General features: G+C 35.8%; 2 non-coding genes across 2 annotated transcripts; one reads left to right on the top strand and one right to left on the bottom strand.

Moving 5' to 3' along the window:
• Positions 1–2,590: 2,590 nt before the first annotated feature.
• LOC121229964 (small nucleolar RNA R71) lies at positions 2,591–2,697 on the bottom strand. The gene has a single exon (XR_005927915.1). It is a non-coding gene; the product is annotated as a small nucleolar RNA R71 (small nucleolar RNA).
• Positions 2,698–16,524: 13,827 nt separating this feature from the next.
• On the top strand, positions 16,525–16,635 carry LOC121230109 (small nucleolar RNA R71). Its single transcript, XR_005928061.1, has one exon. It is a non-coding gene; the product is annotated as a small nucleolar RNA R71 (small nucleolar RNA).
• The last annotated feature ends 2,919 nt before the right edge of the window (positions 16,636–19,554 follow it).

Below are 19,554 nucleotides of genomic sequence, written 5' to 3'. Positions count from 1 at the left end.
GAATTGTTCATCTGACCGTTCTTTCCTTGTCGCATTAGGGTTTGGTACACGAGGTTTGTATTCTGTACTTACCGGTTTTTGCTCATTGTGGTCTACCTCACCTTTACCTTTGTTTATCTTAGTTTCTTACCTTGGTTCTGGTTCAGGTGTGACTAACCCTTCCTCATCTTGACTAGTAATCGCGTTGAGTTGCTCCCTTGGGTTAGATTCTGTATTTCTTGGCAAGCTACCTTGTGGTCATTCAGAAATCAATTTGGCAAGCTATCCAATCTGAGTTTCAAGCCCTTGGATCGATGCTTGTTGATTTTTGAGTGCCGTTTCGGTATTCTGAAACTGAGTTTCTAACACTGAGATGAATTTTGTTAGCATCTCCTCAAGGTTTAGCTTCTTTTCTTGCTGGTATGGTGGTTGCTGAAAGCCTGGAGGATATTGTGGCCTTTGATTTCCTTGACCCCCCCACGAGAAATTGGGATGGTTCCTCCAACATGCATTATAAGTGTTACTATATGGGTTATTTTGGGATCTAGAGTTATTGTTACCCATATATTGGACTCATTCCTTCTCGATGCTAGGGTTGAAGGGTTGATATTCTGTTGATAAACTGTAATTTATACATATTTTTACCCCACGTTTAACACATTTTATGGATGATTTTCTATTTGAATTGGTGAATTCAATGCTCCTAATGCTTTAATTTCATGTTTTATACTTAGGAGAGAATAGGAAAGCGAAAGGAATGAGAAACGGGCCAAAAACGGGCAGACCATAAGGCCGTGTCAATTTGGCAAGATCGAGCACGACCTAAAGTAATCGCACACTGGCGTGTCACACGGGCGTGTCCCTGCCGAGCCCAAGTTGAGTCCAATTCGGAAAAGGCTAATTTTGAGGGCTTTTAGGCATTCCAAAGCCTATAAATACAACCTAGAGGAGGAAGAAAGGGGACACAGAGTAGGGAGTAAGGAATTACTCCAAGGAAGCCGATTGATCTGTCTCAGAAGCTGGATCACCATCAAGACTGAAGATCTCTCCTCAATCTCCCCTTCAAGAGTTTTGGGTTTTCTTTATGTTTTGTATCCTTTATTATTCTGAGATATTTTCTTATTTAGTTATGAACTAAATCCCCTAAATATCTAATAGGAATGAAACCTAAGACGAATCTTGTTATTATTTTCTGAATTGTATGATAAATATTTAACTTGTTCTTAATTATGTGTTCTTAATTCTTGTTTTGATATCCCAGGATACTGATTCAAGATAAGCTCTTATTCAGAGGAGGAATAGACCCTATCCAAGAGTACATTTGTCATAATTAAGTGGAGTTGTTTGCGCGCCTAGACATAGGGTGACAAGATTTTGCTGGATTAGGGTGAAACCTAATAAGGGGATCCATAGATCGAGTTAATGCAACACTAGGGTGTTAATTAGAGAAAGGTCTCAATTATTCAATCTAAGGATTAGATGTTATTAGTCTTGAATAGGGATAATAACATAACTTAGGGATCTCTACGGAACAAGTTAAATGAATAAATCGTCAGATTCGGAGCCAGAATAACAAGTATATCTAGGTGGATTTTTCCTTAGGTATTGTCTTAATTCAATCGATTTTCCCAAAAGAAATTCCCAACTCTATTCTATGTGAGTTTAGATAATTAGTTAGTTAAAACAAAACCTCTTTATTTTCGGCTAGCTAATAAAAAGACAGTCATTACTAGTACTTTTAGTTCCTTTGGGTTCGACAATCCAGTCTTGCTAAAACTTTACTACTGTTCGATAGGTAAACTTGCCTACATCGCAATAATAGTTAGTTTCAAGAATGATTAAATCATAAATATTTAAAACCTATCACGAAATAATGCGATCAAGTTTTTGTGTTGCCGTTGCCGGGGAACTAAGATATTAGGAACGCTCAATTTTATTACTTTAGCCATATATTTTTCTTGAAATTTAATTTAATTATTATTATTATTATTATTATTTATTAACTTAATTTTTTTTCTCTTGGCAGATTTTTATAGTTTATGACTAGAAGAAACCCGTCAGGACCACTACTTTTTGACGAAGAAATCTATCGCATAGTTCGCAAAAACCAAAGAGAAATAAGGCGAAGCCTAAGATACACAGAGATCGACCAAGAAGACAATACTCAACCCCCAACTGAAGAGATGGCTGAAAACCAAGACAATCAGCTACCTCCTGCAATTGTAGCAATCAAAATCCTGCTCCATGCACTATGTATGATTATGCTAAACCTTCTTGAACAGGAACTGAATCAAGCATAGTTAGACCTGCTGTAGCTGCAAATACTTTTGAACTGAAACCTAACACAATTGAAATGATACAACAGTTTGATCAGTTTGATGGTTTGCAGGATGAAGATCCCAACGCTCACTTAGCAAACTCTTTGGAACTATGCGATACATTTAAAATTAACGGTGTTTTTGACGATGCCATTCGTCTTCGATTATTCACTTTCTCATTGAGGAACAAAGCTAAACAGTGGTTGAACTCGTTACCACGAGGGTCAATTACTACTTGGGAACAAATAACCAAAAAATTTTTACTAAAATATTTTCTGCCAGCTAAAACGGCTAAATTACGTAATGATATCTCTTCTTTTGTGTAGATGGATTTAGAAACACTTTACGATGCATGGGAGAGATACAAGGACCTTTTGAGAAGGTGCCCTCACCATGGGTTACCGCTTTGGCTTCAGGTTCAAACATTCCATAATGGCCTAAATCCTTCGACTCGACAAATGGTTGACACAGCTGTTGGCTAAACCATCAATAGTAAAACACCTGAAGATGCTTATGAGTTTATAGAAGAGATGTCACTGAATAACTATCAGTGGCAAGTCATGAGGACTAAGCCAACTAAAATAGTAGGCATTTATAACGTCAATTCGGTTACTATGCTGTCAAACCAGGTAAAACTTCTAAATAAAAAGATTGATGGTTTACTTGGTTCTACTCAGATACATCCAGTAATGAGGTGCGAGACGAATGGAGGAGGAGCATGCACAGAATATCAACCCTTCAACCCTAGCATCGAGGACGAACAAGTTCAATATATGGGTAAGAATAACTCTAGATCCCAAAATAACCCATAAGTAACACTTATAATGCAGGTTGGAGGAACCACCCAAATTTCTCATGGGGAGGCCAAGGAAATCAGAAACCACCTCCAAGCTACCAACAACCACCCTACCAATAGGAAAAGAAGCCGAACCTTAAAGAGATGCTCCCAAAGTTTATATCGGTGTCAGAAACTCATTTCCAGAACACCGAGATAGTACTTAAAAATCAACAAGTATCGATCCAAGGGCTCGAAACTCAAATAGGCCAACTATCCAAACTGATTTCAGAAATACCACTAGGAAGTTTACCTAGTAACACTAAATCAAAAGAGCATGTGAAAGCAGTTACACTAAGGAGTGGGAAAGTATTAGCGGAATTAGAAAAGAAGATAACACAAAAAGCCGTGGTAAGCGAAAAGGAGGAAGAAAAACCCGAAAATAGTGACAAACTAGTGCCGAAGGAATATAAACCTCCAGTTCCATACCCAGCAAAATTGAAAAAAGACCGCATTGATGCACAATTCAGTAAGTTTCTTGAACTTTTTAAGCAATTATATATCAACTTACCTTTTGTTGAAGCCATCTTGAAGATGCCTTCATACGTAAAATTTTTGAAGGAGCTCCTAACAAATAAAAGGAAATTTGAGGACTTATCTACAGTAGAACTTAATGAGGAGTGTTTAGCCATACTCCAAAATAAGCAGCCAACCAAACTGAAAGATCCAGGAAGTTTTACTATCCCTTGCTTAATTGGTAGTTTGAATGTTGAGAAAGCACTAGTTGATTTAGCCGCTAGCATTAATTTGATGCCATATAAAATGTTCAAACAACTTGGTCTTGGGGAACCTAAACCTACTAGGATGAGTATTCAATTAACTGATAGATCTGTTAAATATCCTAGGGGCATTATAGAAGACATACTTGTGAAAGTAGATAAATTCATATTTCCTGTTGACTTTGTTGTGCTTGACATGGATGAAGATGTGGAAGTGTCCTTAATTTTAGGGCGCCCATTTTTTGCCACTGCTAAGGCTGTAATCGATGTGGGTGACGGTAAATTGGTACTTAGAGTAGGTGACGAGGAGATATGCTATGAAGTTTTCTAGGGATTACAATGACTCATGTTATTTTATTGACTTTATTGATCATACTACTCAAGACTCTTTTTAGGAAATTGTACAGAAAGACACGACGGAACTGTATCTAGCACAAGAAGAGGAGATAGATGATGAACCTAATGAGTATTCTCCAAGACGAGCAGAATATGAGGGCATTAAGATAAATGATGAACTTAAGCAAAAACCCTCTATTGAAGAGCCTCCTAAAGTGGAACTTAAATAATTACCAACCACTTGGAATACGCATTCCTTGGAAATAATTCTACATTACCAGTTATCATTGCTTCTGTAACACCCCTATAACCCGTATCCGTCACCAGAGTGTGTTATGAAGAGTTACTAATCTAAAACTCAACATTTGTACTTTCACATTTACATAAGTTCATTAGAAAGTATATGCATAGCCAAACAAAATCAAAGATCGAAATTCAAACTTATACCGACATTCAAAAGTTGCCATATTCAAATGGCTTATATACAAAGACATCTCAAAATATCATTCACTTAAGTCTATTCTATACATGCCATACTAGCTCCAAAATATAGTAGTTCCAAATTGATAGATAATGGGATGAGTTACTGACGATCCCCTCCCGAGCAGGTGATTGGAGGCAACAATCTATAAAACAGAGAAACGTAACAAACAGAGTAAGCTTTCATAGGCTTAGTAAGTTTTAAGCAATGCAAACAATTAAACTCAATTATACTTCAATCATTCAATTTCTCAAGAGGCCATTTTCTAGGTATATTGTCATTTGGCCGAATATACACAAGAGCATAATGCACAATTAGCATTCTTATTTCTCTTAAACTAAATGCATATATCATAAATAAATCAAATACTTTCACATACTTTCACATCTTGACCGAATGTATCATGATCATAGATATAATTATAACATTTATTCACATAAGTATCACATTATACACTTATGATTCAATTCCAATCAAACTCACATATAAATACATAATACGTACCTGGCCAACTTAACGTATTGAATGTATTCATTTGTCGTTCTAACACGAGGTATCTTAGTCTTAGACTTTTATCAAATCATCGGCATTTAGCCTGCTAGGTTTTAAACTTGAGTTCATTCACCGGCATTTCGCCTGCTAGGCTTGAAGCCCGATATCATTTCACTGGCATTATAGCCTGCTAGGCTCAAAGGCCTGAATAGTATCTCACCGGCATCATAGCCTGCTAGGCTCAAAGGCCCGAATATTACTGTACGATATTCAAATCAACAAGTAAACACAATCACACCAATTTAGGCATAAACATAATTCGAATATATCATTCTATATTTATTCACATTTATTTCATTTCATCATTCACACTTATCATTAGGTAGTTTACACATAACATCTCACTCATATTCATCTATCACTTATTATTTGATCATAAAAACATATCACATTTTAATTCCATATTATAATTGCCATTCAACCATTCGGCCATATACATATATTACAAGTAATACTTAATTCTCATAATATTAATGTCATTATCGAATATTATTTATGTTTATCTACTTAAAACTTACCTCGAATATTTTCGAGCAGTCTCGGATCGGCTATTCAACTACTTTCTCTTTTCCCCTGTCCAACCTTGGTTTTCTATGCTCTTGAGCTAATTCAAACAAAAATTTAACTTATTAAAGTCCCACCATGCTAGCTTATGGTCGAAAATAACAAGAAATTTAATAGGTCATATAGCTACTTTTAGCTCAAATACAAAATGGTCATACACATTTTTAATCACATTAAGCAATTTAATACAATTTATTTAACATTTCCTTATGTACACCTTTATGACCAAATACACCTATCAATTGAGTAACTTACCTTAACACATAACCCACATAGCCAAAGTACATATAACCCTAATGACCGAATATGTATATCATCAAAGTTCCTATGATTTAACCCTTAAACTTCATAGCCGAATATTCATTGTATATCTAGCTCACATACACAAACACAAAACTTATATGGCTTATTATATTTTCATATACATATCTCACCCATATAGCCGAATATATAACTCATCAAATAGATATTTATTCACGTTCCCTTAACACATATTGATTAATTAGTCCTTGCAGTAGCCTTTGACACATTCGGTCATTAAAGCAATAACCTATTTAACATTCAAGCAATTTATACTAAAATTCCTCCCAAGGTCGAATTCATACACAACCTTTAATACTCATACAAAGTTTATATTTTAAATAATTTATACACACCATTAACCTAATATCAATTAACTAAGCACTTTAACAAATTTTCTTTAACTATACACACATTCGGCAATGACAATGACAATTTAACAAACCTTAAATCCAACTTATAATTATGCATATCTCATTCAAAGCATCCACTCCAATTTATCATCCAATCATCCATAGCCGAATACACATTTTCCTTTCGTTCATTTTTAACAAAAATTTTATCAAGCTTAAATCTCCATTCCATCATTTTAAAACACAAACATTACTCAAATGTTATCTAAGTTCACATTCGGCAATTACACATACACACAAGCTGATTTTCCTATCATCTAAACCACCTATATGAACATTAAACTAGCTCAAACTTCACCCATCCACAATTACTCATCAAAACATAAAGACAACAACCATTCGCTTCAAATTCTTCCATAGCCGATTCTCATATCACCACACAAAATTCAAAATTTTGACATGGGCTAAGTAAGGGACTTAGTAATTAGCTGAAAATATGTTAAAATCTTAAAAACTAACATGAATTTCTTACCTTAATTCCAGCTTAAAGGTGACCGAATGGCTATCACCCTTTTCTTCTTTAAGATTCGGCTAAGCTAAGGAAGAAGATGAACCAAAACATTTTGATTTTCTTTTTATCATCTTTTCTTATTTTAATTAATTTTTATTTCATAATTTAAGCCATTAACTATTATAATATTAATATATAATGAATATATGGCTATTCAACCATCATCATGGCCGGCCACTTACTTAAAAATGGGGAATTTGACATGCAAATCCCCATATTTTAAGCCATGCAATATTTGACCACTACACTTCAACCTATCACAATTTCAATATTTATCACATAAGTCCTTTTTAATTAATTTCACATCTAAATGACAAAATCAAAGCATGAAATTTTCACACATACACTTTCGCTTATAATAGGCACAAAATATAACACTTAATTATTTTTGTGACTCGGTTTCGTGGTCCCGAAACCACTTCTTGGCTAGGATCAAATTAGGGCTGCCACAACTCTCCCCCCTTAAGAATTTTCGTCCCCGAAAATCTTACCAGTGAAAAGGGTAGGATAACATTCTTTCATTGAGTTCTCTGACTCCCAAGTCGCTTCTTCAACCTCGTGTTTGAGCCATAGTACTTTCACTAATGAGATTTTCTTATTTCGTAATTCTTTTACTTCACGAGCCAAAATACGAACTGGTTCCTCTTCATAACTCAAATCAGACTGAATTTTAATCTCTGATGGATTAATCACATGAGAAGGATCAGATCTATACCGACGGAGCTTCAAAACATGAAAAACATTGTGAATCTTTTCAAGTTCAGGTGGCAAAAGTAATCTATAAGCAACCGGCCCAATTCGTTCTATAATCTCGTATGGCCTGATAAATCTCAGGCTCAATTTGCCTTTATGGCCAAATCTGAGTACCTTTTTCCACGGTGAAACTTTAAGAAACACTTTTTCTTCGACTTGATACTCAATATCTTTTTGTTTCACGTCTGCATACGATTTCTAACGATCTGATGCTGCTTTCAGACTTTCACGGATCACTTTTACTTTTTGTCCTCTTTAATCAAATCAACTCCGTAAATCTTATTATCACTGAGTTCGGTCCAAAACAAAGGTGTACGACATTTACAACCGTACAAAGCCTCGTAAGGTGCCATCTTGATGCTCGATTGAAAACTATTGTTATATGCAAATTCAACCAAAGGCAAATATCATTCCCACGAGGCACTAAAATCCAGGATGCAACATCTCAACATACCCTCGAGTATCTGAATAATTCGCTTTGACTGACCATCGGTCTAGGGATGAAAAGCGGTACTAAAGTGAAACTTAGTACCCAATGCTTCTTGTAATTTCTTCCAAAACAGTAAAGTGAATCTCAGATCTCTATCCGACACAATAGAAGTAGGTGCCCCGTGTAACCTTACAATCTGAGAAACATACAATTCGGCTAACTTATCAAGTGAATAATTCGTACGTACGAGAATAAAATGAGCCAACTTTGTCAATCTATCAACCACAACCCAGATCGCATCTTTCTTGCTTGGTGACAATGGCAACCCAGATACAAATTCCATCGTGACTCGATCCCACTTCCATTCAGGTATCATGATCGGCTGAAGTAATCCCGATGGCATTTGATGTTCCGCTTTCACTTGTTGACATATCAAACACTTCGAAACAAAGTCAGAAATGCCTCGTTTCATACCATGCCACCAATACTGACGTTTCAAATCGTTGTACATTTTCGTAGTACCTGGGTGAACTGACATTTAACTGCTATGAGCCTCGTTTAAAATCATCAGAATAAGCTCTGAATTTCTTGGAACACATAATCGATTTCTGAACTTCAAACAATCATTGCTATCAATCAAAAACTCTGAATCCTCTTTCGAAACACATAATGCTAGCTTTGTAACTAATTCATCATCAACTTTTTGAGCTTCACGGATTAGTTGCATCAATAACGGTTTTGCTTTTAATTCCACTACTAACACATCATCAGCGGACACAGACAGATGCACATTCATTGCTCGCAAAATAAACAGTGATTTACGGCTTAAAGCATCAGCAACCACGTTAGCCTTTCCCTGATGGTAATCAATGACAAGCTCATAATCTTTCAATAATTCTAGCCAACATCTTTGTCTCAAATTCAAATCTCTTTGAGTCATCAAGTATTTGAGGCTTTTGTGATCGGAATACACATGGCATTTTTCCTCGAACAAATAGTGGCGCCAAATTTTCAAAGCGAAAACAATAGCAACACTGTAGCACTGTAGCACTGTAGCACTGTAGCACTCTAGCTGAAACTTCACCCATCCGCTATTACTCGTCAAAACATAAAGACAACAACCATTCCCTTCAAATTCTTCCATAGCCGATTACTCATATCACCACACAAAACTCAAAATTTTGACATGGGCTAAGTAAGGGACTTAGTAATTAGCTTAAAATATGCTAAAATCTCAAATATTAACATGAATTTCTTACCTTAATTCCAGCTTAAATGTGACTGAATGGCTGTCTCCCTTTTCTTCTTTAAGATTCGGCTAAGCTAAGGAAGAAGATGACCCAAAACATTTTGTTTTTCTTTTTATCGTCTTTTCTTATTTTAATTAATTTTTATTTCATAATTTAAGCCATTAACTATTATAATATTAATATATAATGCATATATGGCTATTCAACCATCATCATGGTCGGCCACTTACTTAAAAATGGGGAATTTAACATGCAAATACCCATATTTTAAGCCATGCAATATTTGACCACTACACTTCAACCTATCACAATTTCAATATTTATCACATAAGTCCTTTTTAATTAATTTCACATCTAAATGACAAAATTAAAGCATGAAATTTTCACACATACACTTTCACTTATAATAGGCACAGAATATAACATTTAATTATTTTTGTGACTCGGTTTCGTGGTCCCAAAACCACTTTCCGACTAGGGTCAAATTAGGGCTATCATAGCTTCTAACTTGTAACCCAAGGAGAAAGAGGAATTAATCCAAGTATTAAAAGAGCATAAAAAGGCCATAGCTTGGAAATTTTCTAACATTAAAGGAATCAGCTCTTTTATTTGCACCCACAAAATTTTGATGGAAGATGAATACAAATCGTGTGTGCAAGCTCAAAGACAACTGAACCCCAACGTGAAAGAAGTTGTAAAAGCTGAGGTAATTAAACTTCTAGATGCTGGAATTATTTATCCTATTTCTGACAGTTCTTGGGTAAGTCCAGTGCAGGTTGTCCCTAAGAAAGGAGGCATGACGGTTGTGACCAATGAGAAGAATGAATTAATCCCAACAAGGAGTCATAGGATGGAGAGTTTGCATTGACAATAGGAAATTGAATGATGCCACAAGAAAAGATCACTTCCCATTGCCATTCATTGACCAAATGTTGGAAAGATTATCTGGGCACATGTACTACTGCTTTCTAGACGGACTCTCTAGTTACGTTCAAATCCCAATAGCTCCTGAAGATCAAGAAAAAATGACATTCACATGCCCATATCGTACATTCACTTATCGCATAATGCCTTTTGGATTATGTAATGCTCCTACCACTTTTCAACGTTGTATGATGGCCATCTTCGACGAACTCGTGGAAGATATCGTTGAAGTATTTATGGATGATTTCTCAGTATTTGATAACTCTTTCCATCTCTACCTTAAAATTTTAAAACGAGTTTTAATAAGATGTGAGGAAACAAACCTTGTGCTTAACTGGGAGAAATGTCACTTCATGGTTCAATAAGGTATTGTATTAGGGCATAAAATTTTTAGTAAAGGGATTGAGGTGGACAAATCTAAAATAGAAACAATAAAAAAATTACCCCCTCTTAGTTCGGTTAAGGCTATTAGAAGCTTTTTAGGACATGTTGGTTTTTATAGAAGATTTATTAAGGATTTTTCTGAAATAGCTAAGCCTTTGACTAAATTGCTAGAAAAAGATATACCTTTTAATTTCAATCAGGAGTGCTTAGAAGCATTCAATACTTTAAAGGATAAATAAATTAATGCTCCAATTATAATTGCACCTGATTGGAATTTACCATTTGAATTAATGTGTGATGCAAGCGACTTTACAGCAGGTGCAGTACTGGGACAATGGAGAGACAAGCATTTTCAACATATCTATTATGCTAGCAAAACTTTGACAGCTGCATGAGAGAATTATACTACTACGGAAAAAGAGTTGCTAGCTGTGGTTTTTCCATTTGATAAATTTCGATCATATCTCATATTGTCTAAAGTTGTTGTGTACACTGACCATTCTACCCTTCGTTACCTTTTAACTAAAACTGATGCAAAACCTCGACACATTCGATGGATTCTTCTATTACAGGAATTCGACATGGAAATTCAGGATAAGAAAGGAGCTAAAAATCTCATGGCTGATCACCTGTCTAGGCTTGAGAACTCCAATACCAAGGAACTAGATGAAGTTGAAATAAATGATTCGTTTCCTGAAGAACAATTTTTCGCTATATCTGACTCCGAGGTACCTTGGTTTGCAGATATCACGAACTTTTTAGCCGCTAACATTATCCCAAAAGGGTTAACAGACCAGTAAAAGAAGCGATTCTTTAATGATGTGAAAAACTACTTTTGGGATGACCCCTTTCTTTTTTCGCAGATGTGCAGATCAAGTCATTAGAAGATGTGTTACATGTTTCGAAACATGAAAAATTCTGGAACATTGCCACTTAGGGCCAACTGGAGAACACTATAGTGGAATTAAGACCACCCATAAAATACTTGAATCACGTTTTTACTGGCCCTCGTTATTCAAAGACGCTAACAGGTAAGTTATTTCATGTGACAAATGCCAACGGACAGGTAACATATCCAAACGTGATGAAATGCCTCAAAACTATATGCTTTCATGTGAAATATTTGACATTTGGGGTATCAATTTTATAGGCCCTTTCCCCAATTTATATGGGAATAAATACATCTTAGTAGCAGTTGATTATATGTCCAAATGGGTGGAAGCCCAAGCTCTGCCTACTAATGACGCTAGAGTGGTAGCACGTTTCCTTAAGAAACTCTTTTCGAGATTCGAAACACCTAGAGCAATTATCAGTGACAGGGGCACTCATTTTTGTAATACTCAATTTGAAAAAAATCTAAAAAAATACAGAGTTCATCATAGAACAGCCACCCCATACCATCCTCAAACTAATGGACAAGTTAAAGTGGCAAACCGAGAAATCAAACGGATCCTTGAAAAAATAGAAGAATCAAACAGAAAAGATTGGGCAATGAAAGTAGATGATGCCTTATGGGCTTACAGAACTGCTTTTAAGACCCCCATAGGGACATCACCTTACAGACTTGTTTTTGGAAAAATTTGTCATTTACCATTCGAACTAGAGCATAAAGCTTTTTGGGCTATTAAATTTCTAAACCTTGGTCCCAAACTTGCAGGAAAAAATAGGTTGATGCAGCTGAACGAACTTGATGACTGGCGAGCCAATGCATACGAAAACTCACGCCTATACAAGGAAGCAACAAAGCAGCGCCATGACACTCGTTTAAAGCAACAAAAACAATTTGAAGTTGGAGATCTTGTCCTCCTATACAACTCAAGACTCAAATTGTTTCCTGGGAAACTTAAATCGCGATGGTCAAGACCTTTCATAATTCAATCTATTCTTCCATATGGCACAATAGAGGTAAGTCACCCATCACATGGTACTTTCAAAGTAAATGGACATCGTCTCAAACTTTATAATAGAGAGAATTTTAAAGACAATGGAGAGGTGCTACGATTCCACAAACCGCCCTGAATAAACCAACAAGGTAACAGTTGAGCTTAGACTATAAACAAGCGCTTCTCGAGAGGCAACCCGAGTACTAATGGTTTTAAATTATTTAAATTTCAATTTCAAACATCTAGCTCACTAATAGAGTCCTTGAAGCACAGGTTCCGAACCCCACACGACCGTTCTTATGGCTGTGTGACCACCACGGACGAAAATACGATCGTGCAAAAATAGGGTAAAAGTTATCTTTCCCAACACGGGATGCGATAAATGAACATAGGTGTGCAACCTGGTCGTGGACAAATCTGCCAAATGAACACGGGCGTGCGACACACCCATGTCTAGCACTCGTGGACGACACGATTAAAATAACATGAGCGTGCGCAGAGGTACACGACCGTCGAAGGAGCGAACCATGCCAGACAGCCATGCGACATGATCATGTAGCCACACGGCCTAGACACACGGGCGTGCCAGAAGGCTGTGTGATGACATCTCAATTTGCGATGAACACGGATGGGACACACTCCACACGAGTGTGTGCACCGGCCGTGCCACTTGAATAATTAGACTATTTCTCTTATTTTATTTTTCTACTACTAAGTTTTCAAGATTCATTTGTTTTTTTTAACACGGCTTATCTTTATGACTACTATCAGATTATTCCCTTAACTCTCATTTTATCATTCAAGATCATGCTTGCCCTCCAGCTTTATTTCCAATACTCGATCTCGCCAATCCAAGAATATCATTCATTCTTAATTCAGGAAGTTTCACTTCTCTCCCTATCTTATTTTTATATTCTTTTCAATATATCTATCTTTGTACATTGAGGGAAATATACGTCTTAAGTGTGGGGGTATTTATTGCATTATTAGAAAAATCCCTGAATGACTGCCTTGTTCTCTTAGAAAGCTCTCATATCATATTTAGGATAAATTTTGATTGATTTATGATTTTTGTTGTTATATCTTGAATTAAAACATAGGCATTTATGCATTGATTGTTTAAACCTCAAGACATTAGAGAATCAAGCATGATAAGTTGATTTTTAAAAATTTTGTAATCTTAGGTTGTTTCCCCAAAGTTTAGGTATTACTTTGAGTTGGAATTCACAAGTTTTAAACATCAAAAAGCCATAATTTTTGTGAGATTTTTGAGCCTTTTGAGCAACTATTAATTCTTTCATACTCATTTTTATTATTGCTTTGAGTGCGTCAGTATTGAACTGCTATTCTAGAACTTAATTGATTATGCATCTCAAGACCACACCATTTGATTTGATATGTCAAAATGATTAAGGCACTTAGGATTAACCCACTCATGCCATGAAAAGCCTACCTCCACGATTAACCCCTATTAAGCCCCCTTGAGCCTAACAAGTCATTTCTTGTATTACCATTAATATTAACCCTTGACCCATTATTGTTGAAATCCCCTAAATTAATCCCTATTTTTGTCAAGATTTGAGTTGAATAAATTGCTTAGCTATGTCTTATTCTTAATAGTTAGTCTATGTTATTCAACTTGTTCTTAAAAAAAAACTATGTATACACATGAGTAATTCTTTATTCTGAGAAGAAGCTCCATTGTACGCAAGTAATGATTAACTCTTTTTCGAGTTAGGCAATTTTTCAATTCAGTCTCGATTCTAACCCTTTCTTTCAGCTTGTGACCACACCCCCTAACCAAGCCTCATTACAACCCTCTAAAGACCTTTTGATTGATGTTTCATCTCAATTTATCAGTGGTGGAGATTTGATTTTCATACAAGCCTATGGTAATGACTTATCATTATTGACTATTGAGTGCTTCATTTATTGTCCTTAAAACACCTCGAGTGATCTGAGTGAATCTTTAGTGAGGATGTGAAACTCTGTGATATTCCGAATCAAAGTTAATTACTTAAATGAGGAGAGACACCTATGTTTTCAAGAGAAAATGCTCAACTTGGAATGCTTGAAACTTTTATGTTCTTTTAGTTGAACTCTCAATGTATGATTACCTATGAATTACTTTGAGATATTATCGATAGAAATTATAAGTTAAGAAGAATTTATTTTGATTATGAGTTGAGAATTTTGCTTGAGGACAAGCAAATGCTTAAGTGTGGGGGTATTTGATAAACCATAATTTATACATATTTTTACACCATGTTTAATGCATTTTATGGATGATTTCCTATTTGAATTGGTGAATTCAATGCACCTAATGCTTTAATTTCATGTTTTATACTTAGGAGAGCATAAGAGATCGAAAGGAACAAGAAACGGGCCAAAAATAGAAAAAAAATGGGCCAAAGTACGAAATCAACACGGCTTGGATCTCCTCAAAAGGGCAGACCACACGACTGTGTCAATTTGGCAGGCTTGAGCACGGCCTGAAGAAATTGCACACGGCAGTGTCACACGGGCGTGTCCCTACCGAGCCCAAGTTGAGTCCAATTCGAAAAAGGCTAATTTTGAGGGCTCTTAGGCATTCCAAAGCCTATAAATACACCCTAGAGGAGGAAGAAAGGAGACAATGAATAGAGAAATAGAGAGTAAGGAATTACTCTAAGGAAGCCGATTGATCCATCTCAGAAGCCGGATTCACCATTAAGACTGAAGATCTCTCCTCAATCTCCCCTTCAGGAGTTTTGGGTTTTCTTTATGTGTTGTATTCTTTATTATTCTAAGTTGTTTTCTTATTTAGTTATGAACTAAATCCCCTAAATTCCTAAGGGGAATGAAACCTAAGATGAATCTTGTTATTATTTTTCTGAATTGTATGATAAATATTTAACTTGTTCTTAATTATGTGTTCTTAATTCTTGTTTTGATAACCGAGGATATTGATTCAAGATAAGTTCTTATTCAGAGGAGGAATAGACCCTGTCTAAGAGTACATTTGTCATAATTAAGCGGAGTTGTTTGCACGCCTAGACATAGGGTGACAAGATTTTGCTGGATTAGGGTGAAACCTAATAAGGGGATCTATAGATCGAGTTACTGCAACCCTAGGGTGTTAATTAGAGAAAGGTCTCAATTACTCAATCTAGGGATTAGACGTTATTAGTCTTGAATAGGGATAATAACATAACTTAGGGATCTCTACAGAGCAAGTTAAATGAATAAATCGTCCGATTCGGAGCCAGAATAACAAGTACAGTCTAGGTGAATTTTTCCTTAGGTATTGTCTTAATTCAATCGATTTTCCCGAAAGCAATTCCCCAACTCTATTCTCTATGAGTTTAGATAATTAGTTAGTTAAAACAAAACCTCTTTATTTTTAGGCTAGATAATAAAAAGACAGTCATTACAAGTACTTTTAGTTCCTTTGGGTTCGATAATCTGGTCTTGCTAAAACTTTACTACTGTTCGATAGGTACACTTGCCTACATCGCGATAATAGTTAGTTTCAAGAATGATTAAATCATAAATATTTAAAACCTATCACGAAATAACGTGATCATTTGTTCATGCTTCTCCTCCATTCGAATCGTACCTCATCACTGGATGTACCTGAGTAGAACCACACAAACCGTCAATCATTTTATTTAAGAGTTCTACTTGGTTAGATAGTATAGTAACCGCGTCGAGGTTGAAAGCACCAGTTGCTTTCGTCAACTTTGTTCTCATAACTTGCCACTGATAGTTATTCAGTGACATCTCCTTAATAAATTCGTAAGCCGCCTCAGGTGTTTTATTATTGATAGTTCCTCCAGCGGCTGCATCAATCATCTACCGCGTCAAAGGATTCAGGCCATTATGAAATGTTTGAACTTGTAGCCAAAGCGGTAACCCATGGTGAGGGCATCTTCGCAAAAGGTCATTATGTCTCTCCCATGCATCGTAGAGTATTTCTAAATCCATCTGCACAAAAGAAGAGATATCATTATATAATTTGGCTATTTTAGCCGGTGGAAAATATTGTAATAAAAAATTTTTGGTCATTTGTTCCCAAGTAGTGATTGACCCTCGTGGTAACAAGTTCAACCATTGTTTAGCCTTATTCCTTAACGAAAAGGGAAACAACCAAAAACATATGGCATCATCAGAAACGCCATTGATTTTAAATGTATCGTAAAATTCTAGGAAATTTTCCAAGTGAGCGTTGGGATCCTCGTCCTGCAAACCATCAAACTGAAAAAACTATTGTATCATTTGAATTGTGTTAGGTTTCAATTCAAAATTGTTTGCAGCAATAGCAGGTCTAACTATACTTGACTCAATTCTTGTTAAATTAGGTTTAGAATAATCATACATAGTGTGCGGAGCAGGATTTTGATTAACAGCAATTGCAGGAGGTAGCAGATTTTCTTGGTTTTCAGCCATCTCCTCGGTTGGGGTTTGAATATCGTCCTCTTGCTCATTCTCTATGTATCTTAAGCTTCGCCTTATTTCTCTTTGGTTTCTGCAAACTGTGCGGTCGATCTCACTGCCAAAAACTAATGGTCCTGAAGGGTTTCTTCTAGTCATAAACTATAACAACCTGCCACAAAAAAGAATAAATGAAGAATTAGAAAAGAAAATAAAAATTTAAATTACAATAAAAGTAAAAGAGCTAAAGTAATAAAACTCGAGTGTTCCTAATATCTTAGTTCCTCGGTAATGGTGCCAAAAACTTGATACGTGATATTCGTGACAGATTTTAAATATTTATAATGAATTGTTCTTGAAACTAACTATTAGCACGATGAAGGCAAGTGTACCTATCGAATAGTAGAATAGTTTTAGCAGGATTGGATTGTCGAACCCAAAGGAACTAAAAGTACTAGTAATGATTGTCTTTTTATTATCTACCCTAAGAATAATGGGGTTTGTTTTAACTAACTAATTAACTAAACTAAGAAATCACAGAAAATAGAATTGGGAAATTACTTTTTGGAAAACGATTGAATCAAGACAATACCTAAGGAAAAATCCACCTAGACTTCACTTGTTATTTGGCTCTGAATCGGATGATTTATTCATTTGACTTGATTCGTAGAAATCCCTAAGTTATATTATTATCCCTCTTGAGACTAACAATGTCTAATCCTAGGTTGGATTACTAAAATCTCTTTCTAATTAACTTCTTAGGGTTGCATAAACTCAATCTATTGATCCCCTTATTAGGTTCTACCGTAATCAGGAAAAATCTTGTCACCCTATCTTTAGGTGCGTAACCAACTCCGCTTAATTATGAAAAATGTACTCTTAGACAAGGTGTATTCCTCCACTGAATAAGAGCTTAACTTGAATCAATATCCTGGAATATCAAGACAAGAATTAAGAACACATAATTAAGAACAAGTCAAATATTTATCATACAATTCAGATAATAATAACAAGATCTGTCTTAGGTTTCATTCCCCTTAGGTATTTAGGGGTTTTAGTTTATAACTAAAAAGGTGAACATCTCAGAAGAACAATGAATACAAAACATAAAGAAAAACCCAAAACTTATGAAGGGAAATTGAGGGGAGATCTTCAGTCTTGATGATGAATCTGGCTTCTAAGATGGATCAATCGACTTCCCTTGAGTAGTTCCCTGCTTCTTTCTCTATGTCCCCCTTTTTCTCCTCCTTTAAGGTGTATTTATAGGCTTTGGAATGCCTAAAAACCTCAAAATTAGCCTTTTTCGAATTGGACTCAACTTGGGCTCGACAGGGACACGCCCGTGCTCGATTACTTTAGGTCGTGGTCAAACCTGTTAAATAGGCACGGGCGTGTGGTCCACCGTATGAGTCGTGCTTCGATTCTGCCAAATAGACACAGCCGTGTGGTCTGCCCGTGTGAGGAAGTCCAGGCCATGTTGATTTCGTATGTTGGCCCATTTTCTCTATTTTTGGCCCGTTTCTCGTTCCCTTCACTTTCCTATGCTCTCCTAAGTATAAAACATGAAATTAAGGCATTAGAAGCATCGAATTCACCAAATCCAAGGAAAAATCATCCATAAAATGTGCTAAGCATGGGGTAAAAATATGTATAAATTACGGTTTATCAGCGATGATGTTCCTAACGACTTCCAGATCCGAGCTAGCCTTGATTCACTATAAAACATAGAAAAACAACACAAGGTAAGCTTCATAGCTTAGTAAGCTTGTATGAAAAATGATAAGAAAATCTCATTAATTGTTTACCAATCAAATAATTAAAATCAATGAACAAAAATTCAATTAAGCCTCAAAGGCTATCAATATATATATCATGCACATAACTTAGCAAAGAACTCATCAACTTTATAATTTCGATATTCAAATAATTTTCTGTTCATACCTGTACTACCTCATACTAATCTCTTACTCAGTGACATCTTTCATTCACCCGTTGAACCATTCAGAATAGAAATCAGATACTCAAATGTCTCACATGACAAGAACCTATACCATAGCTCGAAGCTAAATCAAGGTATAACTTGCACTCGAAGTGCCGATATCATGGCCCGAAGCCAGCACAATACCCTAATGACATGTCACTAGTATCCTAAACTATTCCTAAGTTCAACCAGGATTTTAGTGCCAAATCGTAGTTAAATCACTTTCAATTCATTATCGAGTCGTTCTCGAATCATTGTTGAACATGTCCGTAGTCTCGTTTCCACAGTTCATGCAATATTAAAGTATTTAAACACAATTATAAATAAAGCTCATTGCATACGAACTTACCTCATATTCGAAATTGACGGATCGGGTCGACTACTCGATAACCTTGCTTTTCCCCTGATCTAAATCCGAATTCTTTCTTTCTTGATCTATATGAATTCAGAATTAACTTATTTAATCAACCATTCTTTCAATTTAGTCCAAAACATACATTTAGGCCTATTTGCACATTAGCCCCTGAG

The sequence above is a fragment of the Gossypium hirsutum genome, chromosome A05 (assembly GCF_007990345.1).
Source record: "Gossypium hirsutum isolate 1008001.06 chromosome A05, Gossypium_hirsutum_v2.1, whole genome shotgun sequence".
NCBI classification, from domain to species: Eukaryota; Viridiplantae; Streptophyta; class Magnoliopsida; order Malvales; family Malvaceae; genus Gossypium; species Gossypium hirsutum.
This window is presented reverse-complemented; position numbering and strand designations above follow the sequence as displayed.